Source organism: Camelus ferus, chromosome 17, assembly GCF_009834535.1.
Source record: "Camelus ferus isolate YT-003-E chromosome 17, BCGSAC_Cfer_1.0, whole genome shotgun sequence".
Classification (NCBI taxonomy): Eukaryota; Metazoa; Chordata; class Mammalia; order Artiodactyla; family Camelidae; genus Camelus; species Camelus ferus.
The window spans coordinates 8,993,789-9,006,992 of NC_045712.1; the positions used below are offsets into that span (position 1 = coordinate 8,993,789).

The following is a 13,204-nucleotide window of genomic DNA, read 5'->3' on the forward strand; positions in this document are numbered from 1 at the left end:
TGGTACCTCCGGTGGAGTGCACTGAGGCTGGTTCTAGAAACTGGATCAACACTGCTAGAGCCAGTTACTGTACAGGAATGGTCCATGGAAAAGGAGCAAGGCCCTCTCCTCCCTTCTGCCTTCCAAGTTACTTTTAGTGCTCCCCACCCTGGCCCATCTAGTACGGATTCAGCTGGGAAAGGAGAAACCTAGTCCGCAGAGTCCCCGTGCCAGCATCACAAAGCAGAGCATGGAAGGGTAGGATTGGGGCTGAGACACTTGCTTAATAACCAGCACATAAATGAACCACGTTGAAACCTCTAGGATATTAACCATTTGTTACAAAAGCTAAGTTTTCACTGGTGGCCATACACAACATTCATCCTGCCTGCATGACTTCTCTTCCTCATCACCAATTTGAAGGCTACCTGCTACTGTCCCTGTACTGAATAATCACATGAATCATACTTCTTTTATAATTTCTATATTCCCATGATTTTTTCTTAATCTAAAATCTATTAGCATCTCCACATTCCACTATTTACACATTATTTTATAATTGTTGCCTTAAATTGTCAGAAACGCTGACTCTCACGTTCGTGAGCGTGTACATCCATTTGTCCCCTAGGCGTTTCTAAGACTTAGATGAGATTCATGTTTTCATTTTTGTTTTCCTCGAATGTACATAGTAGGCATTTAATGAATGTCTATTAAACTCAAATAGGAAAATACGCCTTTAAGTGACAATCCTAAAGAAATTATGGACAGCAGAGTTGACATCTAATTCATTCTTCCTTAAAGGAAATTCCTGTTTGATGTATCTGAACAAACAACAGAAGTAGGGGTCAGAGGAAGCACAGAGAGAACAGGAAGCTACCTGCTTGAGATGAAAGGGTTTCCAGAAGGGTCCGCAGAGCTGAATTTTCAGCATTAGTGATTCGAACAAGGGAATAAAGAAGGAAAGGAAGGAAGAAAAGCAAGAAAGATAAAAGAATGGATTGCAAATTAAATCCATTTTTAATTTAAAAGAGACATGGAAATAAACAGAACTAAGAATTAGGGAATTCAATATTTTAAAATTATGAGCACAGTAGCCACAGTTCTTTTTAACGACATATTTCGAATCTCCTAGCTTTTAGAAGTTAACTACAACATAATTCCCCAAGAAGAAGGAAGATGGCAAAAACCAGGGTTCGGAGTCATCTTAAGCACCAGGGAGCACACACACATGTGATCTTAGTAACCGTTCCCAGCGTCCCTGGGCCCATTTCAGAGCATCGAGCAACCCTTTGCCCCTCAGAAAGTGAAACAAAGACAAGAAACTGCAGCACAGGACAGCGGTTAAGAGTTTAAGGTGGGAAATCGGACTGCCATTGAGTCAGACAGCTGGTGTCAAATATCTGCTTCCCCTCTTCCTAGCTGTGGGCCTTAGGCAACTTAGGGAAGGCTCCCGGGTGTGAGTCTAATAGTATCTCTTAGGTGGTTGGGAAGATTAAAGAAGCTACAGCATGGGAAACTCTTAGCACACGGTTTGGCAAGTAATAAACACTCAGTAAATGCTATGGACCGTACAAAGCAGCAGCCCTTTTGTCTAACCACCAGATGACATTTCCTTCCTTTTGGGGTTGCAGATTCCCCTATCAGGTGGTTATAAAGTTATCTGCTATCTCACGGTGGAGGGAGGCCTGCCTTCACATTTCAGTTTTATGAGTTTCCTGGCTGCCTGAGTGCTGGGAAACCCTTCATGTGCCCAACGTGCCAAACCCATCTCCCTGCAAACAAACAAAACGATGACAGTGTCCTGCTCCAAAAACAAAACAAATCCAGAGCCTGAGAACTAAGGCATTTCCACGGTAAAGAATAATGAGCGCACCGAGAATGTAATTTCTGCCACAGTCCAGGTGGCCTTCGAGGCAGGTGACAGCAGAGGCCAGGATGGTATTAACTTCATCAGAGTAGATAAGTCAGCGGGAGCTACTCAATCACTTGACAGAAGTCAATTCAGAAGGCATCTGAAATGCCTGGCTTTAAAGATAATCATGTTACGAATCAAAAAGGGGTCTTATGTTTGAGTCATGCCTTTCAAATGCAACAAATCATTATACCTGTCAAGATTTATGGACAGATGTATTTATGTTGACACTGGACCACTAATGCTTTGACAAATGAGGGGCCTTGACATACACAACAGATATGTCCAAGTCTATTTCCTGATTCAAAAAAAGGGATGCAGTAGAGAATGATGACAAGCTAGCGATGTGGGCTGGCCTGGCTCTGGGGGGCTTCTGCTGTCTGGCCACCCCCACTATGGCCCCTCGCCCATTACAGCAGGCCCAACGACGTTAAGCACAAAGGGCCCCTCTCGCCAATGAGTAAGACTAGAAATGGCTGATGTGAAAGTTGAATAAAGAATAGATTCCCCTGGAGGTTACCCCCACACAGAAATGAGTCTGATTCCTCAGGCCTCAAAGGACTTGTGGCCCTCTGTGAAGGAAGTGAGGAGAATTGGATTAGCTGCTGAGAAACTGAGTGTGGTGATGCAGCGGTGGCCTCAGCTCCTGATTAAGTTTATTAAGGACGCTAATTCCTGTCAGTGAATTAAAGTCAGGGCTGGATGCAGACCCAAACACCTGGAAGAAATTTGTTTTGGAAAGAAAAGAAAAGCCTGTAAAGAGGCAATTAGATTTATCATCTATCATCAGGAATTTGATAAACTCACGATGGTCAAAAGGGACTTTAGATGAGATTCATTAATGTAACAGGATCTGGAGCATTAATAAGAGGGGCCTTTGCAGATGGAATTGTATTTCTACCTGTGTGTTTTTGGATATCATCCCCTGAATTTTTTTTTACCAACTCACACCTAAGGCAACTAACTTCCTAAGGCCAGACTTAGGAAAATCCAATCTATAATAACATAGTCCCTGGATTAAAAGAAGGGATTTCTTTATTACAGGAGAATGCAACACACACCAAAGCTTTCTGGGAAGGAAACAAGAGCCTGGAATGACAACAGTGAGCTTCTATATAGGGTCAGAGATTGGGCGGTGGCCATTACTCCAGAGGCAGAAGGTAGCATCACTAAGAGGTCCCCATGAGACACAGCAGGTAGCTTCAGCCCACGTGTCTCCATGCCTGTGCACAAACACACACACACACCCCTCCTGAATTCCGTTGTGATGATGGAAGGCAGAAGGATTAAGAGGAGTTCCGTGTGGTAGAACAACCACTATCCCAACAGTCATTCATTCATTCATTCAGAAAATATTTATGAACACTTCCTGTGCTCTGGACACCAAGTCCTGAAGATACACCAGTGGAAGATCGCAGATAACACGCCTGCTCTCAGGCGCTGACAGTCCAGTGGTGGGTGGTGTGAGGGGAGAAGCATCAGCAAGGCAGATTAAAAGATAAATGCAGGGTGAGACAGATGCTGTAAAGCAAAGAACTTGTGGGATGAAGAGTAACGTGGAGGAGGGCACCTGAAGAAGACTTTATGGGAGGATGGCTGAGAGAGAAGATAGGAAGGAAGAGGATGGAACAGCCACACCGAGACCTGATGTGCAGTGAGCTGAAAACTCCTGAGGGAGGCAAACTCTTGGCTTGTTGGAGGAAAAGACAGAGAGTTGAGCATGAGAGAGAAGACAGAGTAAGTTACGGCAAAGAGTGAAGAAGAACCAGTCAAGTTTTATCATCAGATTTCACTCGAAAAAAATACATCTGATTGATCTGTCAGTAACCTACTGTAGAGAGGTAAGAAGGTGCGCAGGGATATGTACTAAGGCTGTTTAGTAATTCAGGCGAAATGATGGCTGTGTGGACCATATGGATGCCATGCGGATGGAGAGAAGTAGATGGATTTGGGATTTATTTTGGAGTCAAAACAGACTGTAATTGCACAGTCAGTTTCTTCTAAGGTTAGAACTTTTTTTTCTTCCAACCATGCACCTAAGATTTATATGGAGATTAATAAAATGGTATCCACACAGTGCTTTGAATTCCTTGGAGGGAAGCAAAGCATTATTATTATTTTCTTTACTCATATTATGAATTTATTAAGTTTTAACTCCTATACAGAGGTAGGCATTTCACTGACAGCTGGGGTCTCATTTAGCTAACCAGGTGCCCAAGTTAAACAAAGGTTATATTATTATTGAAGTTATTATTGGAAAAACATAATAGCTCATGTTGAATACCAATAACAAAATCTAATTTCATATAACTCCAGCAGGCAGCTTAGTTATGGGGCATGGGTAAGGGTACTCAGTGATCAGGTTTCTGATACTCAATGTTCTCTTTTTCTTACCAGCTTTAAGGGGGTTTGGGGTCTTGAATGGTTCCAGCCCAGTTCATTCTAAATGATAGTTTTGCACAGTGGTCAAAACCAAAAATTTCTCCAGAATTTTAAATTAATCTCTTAAGGAAGTAAAGGCCAGCATGTTGACAGGGCAAAGGAAAAAAAAAAAAAAAAAAACCCAAATTAACTGGTCCTTAAGAAGTAATTAAACCCAGGAAATTTGGTTATAGGAGGAAGGGAATTTTAGAATAGGCTTATGATTAAATTAAACAAAGCATAATAAATGTAGTAAGAATACACAGTAATATATTTTTCATAGTTTGGATGTGAACAAAATCAGAGCTAATATATTGCCTGAGACCATTCTAGTCTCCCCTCCCCCGCAAGGCCCTCCTCCTCCAAAATTAGATTGTACCAGGCATAAACTGCATAGTTAGTTGTGAGCTCCATCACTTAATAGCTGTTTTTTTTTCTAAAAAAGATTAGAGCTTGCAAACTAAATAATATGGCTTAAATGAGGCAACTGTGTGCAGAAATACTGGTTAATGGCTATGTTAACCAGGGTAAAAAATGTCCTTTAATATGGACTGGGCACCTACTGAGGACATAGTCGCTGCTGTTAGCATTGGTGTGTGTCAGTGAAGTACACTATTAGAGCCTGAAATGAGGGCTCTCTGAGAGTCAGGACATCAATATATGTATAGTTGGAAGATGGCCATTACCAACAGCATTAATCCACATCATAAGTCAAATGGGCAGAAGGAGAGTTTCCTCTAACTGAGTGCTAAGTTGTGAACTCCTCATACTCCTTCTCTAGGTCCAGGCCCTTGCTCTCATGTTTCGTGCTCCCTTCCACCATAGAAGACATTAGTCTTCCGTCAGCTGCCTACCCAATTTCCATTTCCCTTTTCTTCTTTGTTAACAGAGCCCTGATTTTGACTGAGGTTGTCATGTGCCTGGGCAAAGTGTCCAGCTTCCCCGATTCCCTTGCAGCTAGGGTTGGCTCCGCGAGTCACTTCTGGCTAAGGAGATGTAAGTGGAAATCTGTTGGATCAGGCTTCCCGGAAAGCCATTGTTTTCCTAATCGTAAGAGGCCAGACTTGACTGGCAGGTCTTTTTAAAATTTTAGCCAACTACCCTTTGTTTCTTTCTCTTCTTTGTGCCAGAAACAAGGACATGATACCTGGAGATGCAGCAGACACACTGACCACATAAGTTGTCAAGCAGAAGGATAAAAGCTAACTCACTAAGGATAGGGGAGAAGTGAGAATGAGTGAGCCTGGGCCCTGCCAGAATTGTTGAGCAGTGATAAAAATCCTGGACTGCCTACTTCCAGATTTGCTAATACATTTCTAAGCGACAGTTGGCTGCACTCTTACATACTATCCTGAAACACTGAGGTGGACCATCAGCTTTTACCTGATTTGCAGAGCAATGCCCCCCACTTCACTCTAAGTTTCCTGAGGGCAGGAACAAAGCTTTCTTTATCTAAGCATTCCCTATGGTGCCTAGCTAAGAGCTAAAGACCTAGGGAACCCTGAACTAATTTGAAACCTTAAAAGGGATGCAAGAAACCTAAGGCTTCCTTTATACGAGTGATTCTCAACCAGGAATCACACATCAGATTCACTATGTGTGTGTATATATGTGTAAAAAGAGAGACACAATCATATACAACATAACTACCTGGGCTCCATCTCCAAGCATTCAGATTTAGAAGGTCCTGATTGGAACTTCTGGCATCTGTAAAGAAACAAAACAAAACAAATGAACACACAAACAAGAAAACCTCTATAGGTGCAATTGAAATCCTTTCTTCACACAACTGCCAGGACACGGAGCTTTAACTTCATGTACTTTATGTACACATCCACCCATCTATGTATCTCACATACTCCCTTCCAGAAAAGTCCACCATTCGTGGGTTTCCAAATTTTTTTGCTCATACTTGGAACTTTAGTGGCAAGAATTCCTCCCCTCCCCCCACTTATGAAACATGGTATATTATAATATCCTTTTCTCTTTTAGCCATTTGAGAGGAACAGAAATTAGAATGGTCAAGAGCTAAACCAGGGCTAGTTAGTCCAGAGCTTCTCCAAAGAGAAAGCTTCAAGATTGTGCCTGGTAAGGAGCTACAATGATCATATCTCTTAGCAATTAAACAAGCTCAAGCTGGCTAAATAGTGACTGTCTCTGGAATGGCTGAGGTAAGAACATGGTGGCATCCAATCAGGTAGGGACGCTCTAGGGCTTCAGAGGGGGACTGTTTCTAAAAGTGGGGGGTTGATCCAGGCACATTTGCTACCTATATACCTTATGAGTGCATTAGAGACACGCTTATGAGTATAAAATATTTTGTAAAAAATACGGAGAAATTCAGGCAAAGGATATTGTAAGTCTTCTTTGATCAAAGAATATAGAAACAAACAAAAGGCAAACAACCAACCAAACAAAGATTTGTGTTTCATGCAAATTTTCCCCATCAGTGGATGATGCCAGTTTCCAGCCTTGGCAATTTTCTTTTCTACTACCTTAGTACACAAATTTTCCTGATTAAGGAAGTCCCCCATCATCAAATGTAAACCCTGGTCACACTGAAGAACTCATCTCTAAAGTAAGGAGTGTTTTATTTAGAGCAATAAGGGTATAATTACTTTCCATTGACCTTCAACTTATGGAAAAAGGGCAGGTCATGGAAGGCTGTAGATCTATCTTGTTTTATTTCAAAACAAATTCTATTTTTATTTTTTTCCCTCTTGGACCAGACTTTCCATGATCTGCACTGCGGGAGAGAGATGCAGAAGTATATAGATCCCCACAGAACAGGCAAACTCGCAATGGTATAATTTCAAAAACTGCTTACTTCCTGGCCAACCCTGAACCCCCTTTGGAGCAGAGCAGGACATTGTGTGCATTCCTTTCCTTCCTTCCTGAAAGTGATGGAGGCTAATGCAAGGCCGTGACGGGAAGTAAGCTGTAAAGGGTGTGCTACTCCCGATGGAGAGTCCATGGCTAACATTGCTAACTGATTGCAAAACTCTTCCCTACTGAGCCAAATGGAAGCAGAATCTACAACGCAGGGCCTCAAACAGTCCCCTCCAGTCTGTTGGAGATGGCATAAGCACATGGACCTGGTTGCCATCACCGGTGAAACTGAAGACCAATGCCCTGAGTGAGTGGGGATACTGAATTTCCCAGCGACCTATTCATACTTCTGCTTTATGACTCTCCCCTTGGCAATGCCAGCTCTCTAGCTGGTAGGTTTTTGAGATGTTACAGACCAAGTCCATCACACTGAGTGAGATGACTTCTTCAAATCATTCAGACCAATAGTTCTCCAAATGAGCGCGCATTAGAAACTCTTGGTGCTCGCCCACGCCCCTTGCCATAGATTAAGGTAAGTCCAAGGTAGAGTGCAGGTGATTCTGGCACAGGTAGTCCACACTTTTAAAAACACAATCCAAAACATAACCCAAAACCAAAAAACAATGTTATTTACTTTATGAACTCCTGTGGTTTTTTTTTAAAGGAGGAAAGGGAAGAAGGGTGTTTACTAGTTTGACACATATCTCTTCTTAAAGGATCTTATTGAGACTCTAAGTCTAAGGAAAATATCTTGGAAAAAGATGAGCAATAAAAGAGCAAGCCAATAGCAGCAGCAACCTGCCACGACCTTAGACCTAGGAGCTGGAGAGAGCAAGACACCCACTGGGGTGATGGCTACCACCTGGGCGAATGAGAGAAGCGGTCACTGCTGCTCACTGTGTCTCACCCCATACTAGGCTAACATTTTAAAGCCTCATTTAAAAGATGTATCTCAAGATAAACCTGTGCTAAATTTAAAAAAAAAATTAAAAATGAAAGACCAACAAAAAACCCCACCACCTTTGGACTGGTCTAATTTCTCTTCGGAGCGAGACTCTTTTCTGGTGGTTCTGGGGACTTAGAGGAGTGCCACGTATGGGGGGACAGTAGATACAGCTTCCAGTCCTGTTGCCCCACCCATTTGTTCAGACCTGAAAAGTGACACAGATGGAAGTCCTAATTATTTGTCCTATTTGTCTGGCCACTGATCTACCCAAGCCCACCTCTACCCCCTCAAACAATAAACTATGAAACAGTAGATTCTCAAAAACATGTTGAGTGGATGGACACATGAATCCAATTTTACTTCAGGAAAGAGCTCCCAGAGGTCTCCTGACATGGATTTGAGGGTCTTTTAAGGCCTCTGATTGCATCACCTGCATCACCTTTTAAAATATTTTTGCAAGAAAAAAATTCTCTTCTCGGGAGCCCACTCCAAAGCCAATGCTGTCAGTTGGAATGCGCGTGGAGTGGCTTGATCAGGGAGCACTTCGGCTACGAATAATTGAGTAGAGCCTGGCTGCCAACGGACCCAGGGGCACAACCACTGTCTGACAACTTCCTCTGGTTCACAAGCTGCCCACTATGTATAAAAGAACAAAGGTTGGAGCAGATGTTTGCATGAAAGTTGTCCAGTTGAAAAATTGGCTCTAAGTCAAATTAAAAATAGGACTTCATAAAATAGATCACACTTGTTCGGTGACAGTCATTCACCTGTCTCTGCATTACTCAAGGTCAATGCTGCCGGCTGCTTTTTATATAGGGAAAGAATTGGCTACTGTTTCTCATTATGTCTTCTTAAATTTTAATGCCATCTTCTCAGCAAGACTGAATTCCACATAACTCTAGGACACCTAGCGTTGGAATGTAAGCCAGCCACAACCACGGGGGTCCATCTTCTCCTCCAGGGAACAAGTGAATTGTCCAGATTCATGGGGTGTGTACTTCCAAATAATGCCAGATTAAAATTTGTTTAGCTTTCATCTCAGTTCAGTTCAGTACATATTTACCGAGCCCCTACAATTTGCCAGGCTTTGTGTAAGGCCCTGAGGATCCGGTGGTGAATCAGTCAGACATGCTCTGGCCTCACCAGAGGAGCTCTGAGTCAAATGCAGGAATTCTTATCTCTTGGGAGCTACAGAGCCCTTCTGCAGTTTGGGGAAACCTATGAACCCTTTCGTGGGATAATATTCTTAAATATAATAAATACAGAGGGCTATAAAAAAATCAATGATAATAAAATTATCTCAATAATTTAAAAACCTGATATAATAATATATGTGCTTCTTTATTAATGTATTAAATAAATTCCTGTGTATTAAAGAAGTTCCTCTGATAGTGATGAGCATAAATATTTCAAGAGGTCAGTGATAACTGTGTTATGAAATATCTGCTCCATTGTTGACGAAGTCATAGCAACTGCTAACACTACTGGGTTCTGCTGCCTCCACACACACTGGAAGGAAATGATGAATTTCAGTTTGAAGTTAGTGAAAAAAAAAAAAAAAGATGTAATTTTTTCCACAGCTAAGTCCATAACCACCCCTGGAGCCCCCCTGAATTTCTATCTGTGGATCACTTGGAGATTTGTCTAGTCAGGTTAAGTCAGATTTCCTGGTAGTGGATTAGATGATGAATTCGGTAATTATTCCTTCTATAGCATATCTGTATCTTTATATCTAAATAGAAATAAAATATAATGTGTGGCAGATGGTGTGATTGGAGAGTATAGGGCTATTGTAATATCTAATCGAGGAAGGCTGGGACATCTGGAAGAAGTCTGCCACTTCCATGGACGTTGGGACATAAAATACAAGTAGAATTAAACCAACGGAAGGAGTATAAGGAGGCGGAATGAAGCGCTGTTTCAGACAAAACAAACCATATATGCAAACTCTAAAGCAAAATGGAGCATGCAAGGAAGGGGTGAGAGAAGTTTCCAGAGCTGGACTGTGGAATGGTGACGCGCGTGTGGCTGGGGAGGGCTAAGAGCTGGCACTGGACTGGGGAAGATACCAGGTCATTAGGGAAGATAAGCCATGCTAAGGAGTTTGGCCTCTGTCCTAAGGCTGGCGAGAAACCACGGTTGGTTTTTAGGAAGTGTGTTAATTTCGAGATCACTTGGACTACTATGTGGAAAGCAGATCATGAGGGGAAAAGAAAACCGGCAGAGAGACCGCTGGAAGGCTGCTGAGCCAATCTGGCCACTGACCCGATGTGGAAGTGAGCAGGACTCTGCGCTTACCATGGCACCTTCCCTGAAATTGAGATTTCAAAAAGAGATGTGGGTTTAGGGTAAGGGAGAAATACTGAATTTGGTTTTGAGTGTGGTCAGTTTCATGTGTCTGTGAGAAATCCAAGTGGCCATAACCAGTGTGCTGGTGTATATCTGCATGCAGTCTGATGCACAGAAATAAAATATGGGCTGGAGATGTAAATTAAGATAATCTTTTTCTTGTTGGAAACCAAACCAAAGATTCTAAAATTGGTGACAAACTATACTGAATCACATATTACATAATTATTTTTAAAAAACTACCATTTAATGCTATGTTTCGGCACCATAATATATAATTTGTATATATTTTTTCAGTCTTTGAAAAATTGTATGATCTAGGTATATTTGTGCTAACTTCACAGACAGGGAACATCAATACTGACAGAGGCTAAGTGATCTGTAGGTCATATGATGAGTAAAAGACAGAACCAGACTTTAAACCAGGCCATCTGATGCCCAAATCCATGCTCTTAAATACCACGTTCTAGGGTTTCCCTAACTAATTGCCCTCCGTGAGAAAAAAGCATAACACTGCATTTACAGAAAAAACAATAGAAATTTCAGATTTTTTTCTTTCTCTCTTCCTGAAAATTCCACTAATCTCTATAAAATTTTCTGCACATTTTTGTTTGAAGTCACGGATTACATCTAATAAAATCTTTTTATCCACTTCATTGGTTTGTGTTGTATTTATGAAATAAATGGAAATACAAGTTTCACTTGAATTAGATTCATTAGGGAAGAAGAATATGCAGGAAAATGTTGTGAATCAGGTAGAATTATGTTAGTTGCAAGAGACGTACACCAAACCTGCTTCAAACTAGTTTAAAGAGGACAGAAAGATTCTCTTTAGGATGACTGGATTCAGGTATTGTTCAAGTGACGTCACTAGATTTGGTCTCCGTCGTTCCTTTACTGTGCTGGTCTTGTCACAAGGCTCCCTCCCAGTAGCTCCAGGTTGACATCTTCTTAGATTCATTTCCAGGAAAAAGAGCTTCTTTATTCCAGGCATTCCAGTATGATTCCCTGAATTGCATCTCTTTGGTCTGGCTGGGATCACACGTTCATTTGGAGCCAATCTCTGTGGCCAAGAGGAAAGATTCCAACGTCTGGCCGGGTCTGAGTCACAGGTCCACCCTTCAAGTGTGGGTGAGGACGAGGGTCCTCCCAAAACCATATTCACTAAGGGGATGATAGGGGTGGGATCTCCCCCCAAATGCAGCCCCTGTTAATACTAAAGGGAGGAATATGCGCTGGGCAGGCAACAAACAACAGATGTCCATTGCATTTGGCCACAGCAAAATAAGATTCTAGTTTGTCACAAAGAATGCAGTTTTTATATAAATATCTCTGTGTCTAGAGATAAGAATATTTCAACAACAGTAAGTTCCACAGTTAACTATTCAATCACCAGGTGTTATTTTATGAGTCGCTTTGTGATTTTTTAACTTGACTCAAATAACATCACTAAGACATAAAATTTTAAGGGCACCTAGCTGCAAAAAATGAAAACCACCATCAGCAATGTCATCTGGCCTCCTGTCAGGAATTTCTAAAGCTATATATTCTGTGATTTGAAGGAAAAAAATCATCCCGGACACCGGCGGAACTTCTGTGCCAAGAATAAGTGACTCATCTTAGAGCAAAATAAGAAAACTAGCTCTCATTATCTAAGATCTATTTGGTTCCTGGGTTCAGATCGCTTGAGTTATCACTGTGAGGGTCACTTATAATAATTTTACGCTAATAATTCTCCGTACTTGAGGTACTTAGGATAACTTTTACTTTGTGATGTTATCCTTATACACATCAATGACATACACAATTATGTAAATGTAACATTTAACAAAATAAGAACAAAATTCCATCCGTTAAAGATGAACTATAGCATTCTGAAGATGTGTGACAGTGTTAGTTTTGACTATAAGTAAAGGAAAAGCAAAAGGAAGAATAACTTAGTTACCTAATTGAACTCATTAGACACATACACTGTCTGCATTAACGTTGTATTTCTGTAGTGCCAATGTTAGGATGCCCGAGATGATAGACGTCTAGACATTTCTTAAAGAATAAGTTCATCTCACAACAAAGCAGAGCAAAATTAGATAAAGGCTTTTCTTCAGTATTTTTTTTTTTTTCTTTTCTCCCTCTCCCTTTTTTGTTCTTGGTACCCAGAGAGAGATTAATTAAAGGAGGAACAATAGGAAATTGTCTCAGGAAACTGATCAACATAAATATTTCAAGATCAAGAGAGGAAAATTAACAGGATGAAACTAACATTCACTGAACACCTACTACGTGCATGAAAATTTCCAACTAAGATAAAAACCTTTTTATTTTAAAGTAATTTTAGACTTACAAAAGAGTTGTAAAGAAAGTATAGAGAATTCTTATTTGTTCCTGAGCTACCCTCCACCTATGCTAACATTTTACACAATCGTAGAATGTTTATCAAAATTGAGAGATTAATTTCAGAACAGTATTATTAATGAAACTACAGACTTTATTTGGATTTAACCATTTTTTTCACTGATTATTTTTTCATATTCCAGGATCCAACCAAGGATTCCACATTGCATTTTAGTACAGTTCTTATAGATACTTATATATATGTCCTTTAGTCTGCATAACTTTCATACATGTTAAACAACAGAACTTAAGACTCCTGGTGGCAAGAACTCTGACAGCAAATGCTGTAACTTTTTATCCCTATACTTCACACTTAGCTTATAAATGAATAAACTTAGAAATTATATTAGGAATATTTTTGCTTAAATTCTTACTAA

The 13,204-nt window shown here is 40.9% G+C and overlaps 1 long non-coding RNA gene across 5 annotated transcripts in view; it reads right to left on the minus strand.

The window, feature by feature from the left end:
- The window catches only part of LOC106729852, a 659,616-nt gene that overhangs the window by 22,481 nt on the left and 623,931 nt on the right, over nucleotides 1-13,204 (minus strand). For all 5 annotated transcript variants that reach the window (XR_001366270.2, XR_004311954.1, XR_004311953.1 and 2 more), the window contains one exon: nucleotides 5,963-6,019. This is a non-coding gene — a long non-coding RNA (uncharacterized LOC106729852). The remainder of the gene's footprint in view (nucleotides 1-5,962; nucleotides 6,020-13,204) is intronic.